Source organism: Prenolepis imparis, unplaced genomic scaffold (genome assembly GCF_030444845.1).
Source record: "Prenolepis imparis isolate NDT839.2.m4 unplaced genomic scaffold, iyPreImpa1.0 SCAF_5, whole genome shotgun sequence".
Classification (NCBI taxonomy): Eukaryota; Metazoa; Arthropoda; class Insecta; order Hymenoptera; family Formicidae; genus Prenolepis; species Prenolepis imparis.
The window spans coordinates 2,263,740-2,271,733 of NW_028141163.1; the positions used below are offsets into that span (position 1 = coordinate 2,263,740).

General features: G+C 30.7%; 1 long non-coding RNA gene across 1 annotated transcript in view; it reads right to left on the reverse strand.

Annotated features, from left to right (window-relative positions):
- The window catches only part of LOC145936296 (uncharacterized), a 47,832-nt gene extending 47,330 nt beyond the window's left edge, over positions 1 to 502 (reverse strand). Inside the window, exon 1 of the long non-coding RNA XR_014425364.1 lies at positions 283 to 502. This is a non-coding gene — a long non-coding RNA (uncharacterized LOC145936296). The remainder of the gene's footprint in view (positions 1 to 282) is intronic.
- Positions 503 to 7,994: the final 7,492 nt, after the last annotated feature.

Sequence of the window (7,994 nt, forward strand, 5' to 3'; positions counted from 1 at the left end):
TTAGCACGGCATTTTCGACTTGGCGACGCGCACTTGATTACGGTGATAAAATAACGCGGAAAAAGCGCGCGAAACTCGATACTCGCGGTCTCTTGCGATGTCTCTAGATACCATAACCTCGCATATGCACGCCAGCAGAAATCGATGATCGCACAATCACTGTATTTATACGCGGTCGAAAATTATTAAAATATAACTTCAATACACGACAATATGATTATTATAAATATATATATCACGAGACGACGATTTATATAAATTCGTATCGCGTCATATACTTACTCAAAAGTAACTCGTGAAATATTTTCTTCGACAACCAGCTGTCGCTGTGATATGTTTGATCACTTCATCAAATTAAATAATTGCATGGATTCATATATGTACTAATCACTTATACACCATGATTGTGGTATTTTTCACGATCGCGTCAAACTAATGCGGCACCGCGCTGTTAATTGTACATGTACATACTTGCTCGACTGTCGCCGCACACAATGATAACCTATATATATGTGTATGTATATACCATGGAGGTAAGAAATAACAAGAGGGAGGATATCACCATTGACTAGCAAGCAGACGTAAGGGGGAACACTAAGCGCCATATTGGTGTGGCTTATCGAAGCGCGACATTTGAAATAGTGATGAAAGCACACACAAAAAAGGAAAAATTCATAAATAATATTTATAAATATGATATATATATATATATATATATTGTATGTACAATAGTAGTATATATATTGTGCTATACCATATAAGGCTTGTTTTCTATTCCAGCACTGGCTGAACTGTGCACACTGGTGCAATAAGTTAGAGTGAGACAAAATATACTTTATTGTCTCATTCTAATTTATTGCATCAGTTCAGGAATAGAAAACAAGCCTATTGTAAGCGAATCTGTATGTAAACAATAAACATGTTAAACAATAAAAATTAAAATTTTTAAACCGCGGATCCAAATACGGCGCGGATTCATTTTACGTATATTACATCAAAAAGTTTGTACGCTGGTATGCTGATGGTACCATCATAATGTGCATATAATGTAGAGTTGAAATATATACAAGATTATTTTTTGGCTCGCTTTAAACAATTGAAAATTAAAATTTTTTAACCGCGGATCCCATACGGCGCGGATTCATTTTACGTATATTAGATCAAAAAGTTTGTACGCTGGTATGCTGATGGTACCATCATAATGTGCAGTCAATGTAATGTTAAAATATATGAAAGCATAATTTTTGGCTCGCTTTAAACAATTGAAAATTAAAATTTTTAAACCGCGGATCCCATACGGTGCGGATTCATTTTACGTATATTAGATCAAAAAGTTTGTACGCTGGTATGCTGATGGTACCATCATAATGTGCAGTCAATGTAATGTTAAAATATATGAAAGAATAATTTTTGGCTCGCTTTAAACAATTCAAAATTAAAATTTTTAAACCGCGGATCCCATACGGCGCGGATTCATTTTACGTATATTAGATCAAAAAGTTTGTACGCTGGTATGCTGATGGTACCATCATAATGTGCAGTCAATGTAATGTTAAAATATATGAAAGAATAATTTTTGGCTCGCTTTAAACAATTGAAAATTAAAATTTTTAAACCGCGGATCCCATACGGCGCGGATTCATTTTACGTATATCAGATCAAAAATTTTGCACGCTGTTATGCTGATGGTACCATCATAATGTGCAGTCAATGTAATGTTAAAATATATGAAAGAATAATTTTTGGCTCGCTTTAAACAATTGAAAATTAAAATTTTTAAACCGCGGATCCCATACGGCGCGGATTCATTTTACGTATATTTCATCAAAAAGTTTGTACGCTGGTATGCTGATGGTACCATCATAATGTGCATATAATGTAGAGTTGAAATATATACAAGATTATTTTTTGGCTCGCTTTAAACAATTGAAAATTAAAATTTTTAAACCGCGGATCCCATACGGCGCGGATTCATTTTACGTATATTTCATCAAAAAGTTTGTACGCTGGTATGCTGATGGTACCATCATAATGTGCATATAATGTAGAGTTGAAATATATACAAGATTATTTTTTGGCTCGCTTTAAACAATTGAAAATTAAAATTTTTAAACCGCGGATCCCATACGGCGCGGATTCATTTTACGTATATTAGATCAAAAAGTTTGTACGCTGGTATGCTGATGGTACCATCATAATGTGCAGTCATTGTAATGTTAAAATATATGAAAGAATAATTTTTGGCTCGCTTTAAACAATTGAAAATTAAAATTTTTAAACCGCGGATCCCATACGGCACGGATTCATTTTACGTATATTAGATCAAAAAGTTTATACGCTGGTATGCTGATGGTACCATCATAATGTGCAGTCAATGTAATGTTAAAATATATGAAAGAATAATTTTTGGCTCGCTTTAAACAATTCAAAATTAAAATTTTTAAACCGCGGATCTCATACGGCGCGGATTCATTTTACGTATATTAGATCAAAAAGTTTGTACGCTGGTATGCTGATGGTACCATCATAATGTGCAGTCAATGTAATGTTAAAATATATGAAAGAATAATTTTTGGCTCGCTTTAAAAAATTGAAAATTAAAATTTTTAAACCGCGGATCCCATACGGCGCGGATTCATTTTACTTATATTACATCAAAAAGTTTGTACGCTAATATGTTGATGGTACCATCATAATGTGCATATAATGTAGAGTTAAAATATATACAAGATTAATTTTTGGCTCGCTTTAAACAATTGAAAATTAAAATTTTTAAACCGCGGATCCCATACGGCGCGGATTCATTTTACGTATATTAGATCAAAAAGTTTGTACGCTGGTATGCTGATGGTACCATCATAATGTGCAGTCAATGTAATGTTAAAATATATGAAAGAATAATTTTTGGCTCGCTTTAAAAAATTGAAAATTAAAATTTTTAAACCGCGGATCCCATACGGCGCGGATTCATTTTACTTATATTACATCAAAAAGTTTGTACGCTAATATGTTGATGGTACCATCATAATGTGCATATAATGTAGAGTTAAAATATATACAAGATTAATTTTTGGCTCGCTTTAAACAATTGAAAATTAAAATTTTTAAACCGCGGATCCCATACGGCGCGGATTCATTTTACGTATATTAGATCAAAAAGTTTGTACGCTGGTATGCTGATGGTACCATCATAATGTGCATATAATGTAGAGTTGAAATATATACAAGATTATTTTTTGGCTCGCTTTAAACAATTCAAAATTAAAATTTTTAAACCGCGGATCCCATACGGCGCGGATTCATTTTACGTATATTAGATCAAAAATTTTGTACGCTGGTATGCTGATGGTACCATCATAATGTGCAGTCAATGTAATGTTAAAATATATGAAAGAATAATTTTTGGCTCGCTTTAAACAATTGAAAATTAAAATTTTTAAACCGCGGATCCCATACGGCGCGGATTCATTTTACGTATATCAGATCAAAAATTTTGTACGCTGGTATGCTGATGGTACCATCATAATGTGTAGTCAATGTAATGTTAAAATATATGAAAGAATAATTTTTGGCTCGCTTTAAACAATTGAAAATTAAAATTTTTAAACCGCGGATCCCATACGGCGCGAATTCATTTTACGTATATTTCATCAAAAAGTTTGTACGCTGGTATGCTGATGGTACCATCATAATGTGCATATAATGTAGAGTTGAAATATATACAAGATTATTTTTTGGCTCGCTTTAAACAATTGAAAATTAAAATTTTTAAACCGCGGATCCCATACGGCGCGGATTCATTTTACGTATATTAGATCAAAAAGTTTATACGCTGGTATGCTGATGGTACCATCATAATGTGCAGTCAATGTAATGTTAAAATATATGAAAGAATAATTTTTGGCTCGCTTTAAACATTTGAAAATTAAAATTTTTAAACCGCGGATCCCATATGGCGCGGATTCATTTTACGTATATTAGATCAAAAAGATTGTACGCTGGTATGCTGATGGTACTATCATAATGTGCATATAATGTAGAGTTGAAATATATACAAGATTATTTTTTGGCTCGCTTTAAACAATTGAAAATTAAAATTTTTAAACCGCGGATCCCATATGGCGCGGATTCATTTTACGTATATTAGATCAAAAAGTTTATACGCTGGTCTGCTGATGGTACCATCATAATGTGCATATAATATATAGTTGAAATATATACAAGATTAATTTTTGGCTTGCTTTAAACAATTCAAAATTAAAATTTTTTAACCGCGGATCCCATACGGCGCGGATTCATTTTACGTATATTACATCAAAAAGTTTGTACGCTAATATGCTGATGGTACCATCATAATGTGCATATAATGTAGAGTTAAAATATATACAAGATTAATTTTTGGCTCGCTTTAAACAATTGAAAATTAAAATTTTTAAACCGCGGATCCCATATGGCGCGGATTCATTTTACGTATATCAGATCAAAAATTTTGTACGCTGGTATGCTGATGGTACCATCAAAATGTGCAGACAATGTTCTGATAAAATATATGAAAGATTAATTTTTGGCTCGCTTTAAAATATTGAAAATTAATATTTTTAAACCGCGGACTTCATACGGCGCACAATTATCAGCTGATTTCTGTCAAAATATATTAATCGAATTTAATGTACTATAACATTTTATTTAAAACATATTATTTTATAATTTATATTACATACTATTATTTTAAAATTTAGTTAACAAATTAACGCTTTAATCAGCTGATTTCTATCAAAAAATATTAATCAAGTTGAAACAAACTTTATATAATAATATCATTTTTTTTATATAAAATCGAAGAATAGTGCGCGCATTGCGCGCACTTATGTGTTATTCTAGTCCCCTATCTAAAAAAGGCATGTTATTGACATTGTTGTCGCTTTTCCGCGATGCTGATTGGCTCTCTGTCGATTCGCGTTGTGTGTTATATTCGTAGCATTGAAAGGCTGTCATCACGAGGGTTAGCAGTTAGCAGTTTGACAGTTAGTCCAAAATAAAATAAAATGAAATAATAATATGTTTTAAATAATATGTTATAATACTTTAAACTTGATTAATATTTTTGACATTCGCCTTATGTGTTATATTTGTAGCATGAAGAGGCTGTCATCGTGAGGGTTAGCAGTTAGCAGTTTGACAGTTAGTCCAAAATAAAATTAAATAAAATAATGACATGTTTTAAATAATATGTTATAATACTTTAAATTTTGATTAATATTTTTGCGGAAAAGAGGCAACAATACTTGCAAGAATCGACTTAATATGTCTTTTTTAGAAAAAGACTAGAATAACACAAGCACGCGTTATGCCATTCCTCGATTTTATTAAAAAAAGTATGATGTATTTATATAAAGTTTGTTTAAACTTCATTAATATTATTTTACAGAAATCAGATGATTAAAGCATTACATTGCCAATTAAATTTTAAAATAAAAATATGTTATAAAAATTAAAATAATATATAATTCCTTAAACTCGATTAATATTTTTTGACAGAAATCAGCTGATAGCTGTTATAAATATTAATCGAGTTTAAGGAATTATATATTACATTATTTAAAACATATTATTTTAAATGTTATAACATATTCTTAATTTAAAAATTAATTAGCAAATTAACGTTTTAATCAGCTGATTTCTGTAACAAAAATATTAATCGAGAATAAGATATTACAACATATTATTTACAATATATTGCTATTTTAATTTTTATAAAATATTACTATTTTAAAATTTAATTACCTTACTATATTAATATTTTCTAATATTTATTTAATTAAGAAGTAGTATATTTATTAAGTTAAGAATAGAAGTGAGACATGAATACAAATTTACAATTAAGGTTTCGTAGATATAATTTTTAAAACAAAAATTATTTTCTTAATTAGAGTCACAAATATATTTCGTCCGACACTTTTCGATAATCTTGATATAATTCGAATTCCGAATGCGCAGTAGAAATGAGTTTCGACATATATTACCGCGATATATGCATGCAGTCACGCATAATTCGTAATAATGTGCAGACAATGTATTGTTAAAATGTATATAAGATTAATTTTTTGCAAATTTTGAAATATCGAAAATTAAAATTTTAAAGCCGCAAATCCAATACGGCGCAGATTTATATAACGTATATTAGACCAAAAAGGTAGTACGCTGGTATGTTTATGGTACAAAGATAATCTGCAAACAATAAACTATTGAAATATATATACGATGAATTTTTGGCTCGCCTTAAAATATTAGAAATCGATACTTTTTTACAGTTGACCCTATGCGACGCAACCTTATTATATGTATATCAAGTTAAAACATTTGTACGCTGGTGTCTGCATGGTACCAAAAGATTCTGTAATCAATGTACTATTAAAATATATAATCGATGAATTTTTGGCTCGTCTTAAAATATTAGAAATCGATACTTTTTTGACGCGGACCATGTGCGACGCATCCTTATTTTATGTTTATCGTATTAAAAAATTTGTACGCTGGTGTCTGCATGGTACCAAAAGATTCTGTAATCAATGTACTATTAAAATGTATAATCGATGTATTTTTGGCTCGTCTCAAAATATTAGAAATAGATACTTTTTTACCGCTGACCCTATGCGACGCATCCTTAATTTATGTATAGCAAATGAAAAAGTTTGTACGCTGTTGTCTGCTTGGTACCAAAAGATTCTGTAATCAATGTACTATTAAAATGTATAATCGATGAATTTTTGGCTCGTCTTAAAATATTAGCAATCGTTACTTTTTTACCGCTGACCCTATGCGACGCAACATTATTTTATGTATATCAAGTTAAAAATTTTGTACGCTGGTGTCTGCTTGGTACCAAATAATTCTGTAATCAATGTACTATTAAAATGTATAATCGATGAATTTTTGGCTCGTCTTAAAATATTGGAAATCGATACATTTTACCGCTGACCCTATGCGACGCAACATTATTTTAAGTATATCAAGTTAAAAAATTTGTACGCTGGTGTCTGTTTGGTACCAAATGATTCTGTAATCGATGTACTATTAAAATGTATAATCGATTAATTTTTGGCTCGTCTTAAAATATTGGAAATTGATATTATTTACCGCTGACCCTATGCGACGCAATTTTATTTTATGTATATCAAGTTAAAAAATTTGTACGCTGGTGTCTGTTTGGTACCAAATGATTCTGTAATCAATGTACTATTAAAATGTATAATCGATGAATTTTTGGCTCGTCTTAAAATATTAGAAATCGATACTTTTTTACCGCTGACCCTATGCGACGCATCCTTAATTTATGTATAGCAAATGAAAAAGTTTGTACGCTGTTGTCTGCTTGGTACCAAAAGATTCTGTAATCAATGTACTATTAAAATGTATTATCGATGAATTTTTGGCTCGTCTTAAAATATTGGAAATCGATACTTTTTACCGCTGACCCTATGCGACGCAACCTTATTTTAAGTATATCATATTAAAAAATTTGTACGCTGATGTCTGCTTGGTACCAAATAATTCTGTAAACAATGTACTATTAAAATGTATAATCGATGAATTTTTGGCTCGACTTAAAATATTAGCAATCGTTACTTTTTTACCGCTGACCCTATGCGACGCAACATTATTTTATGTATATCAAGTTAAAAAATTTGTACGCTGGTGTCTGTTTGGTACCAAATAATTCTGTAAACAATGTACTATTAAATTGTATAATCGATGAATTTTTGGCTCTTCTTAAAATATTAGAAATTGATACTTTTTTGGCGCGGACCCTGTGCGAAGCATCCTTATTTTATGTTTATCGTATTAGAAAATTTGTACGCTGGTGTCTGCATGGTACCAAAAGATTCTGTACTCAATGTACTATTAAAATGTATAATCGATGAATTTTTGGCTCGTCTTAAAATATTTGAAATCGATACTTTTTTACCGCTGACCCTATGCGACGCATCCTTAAT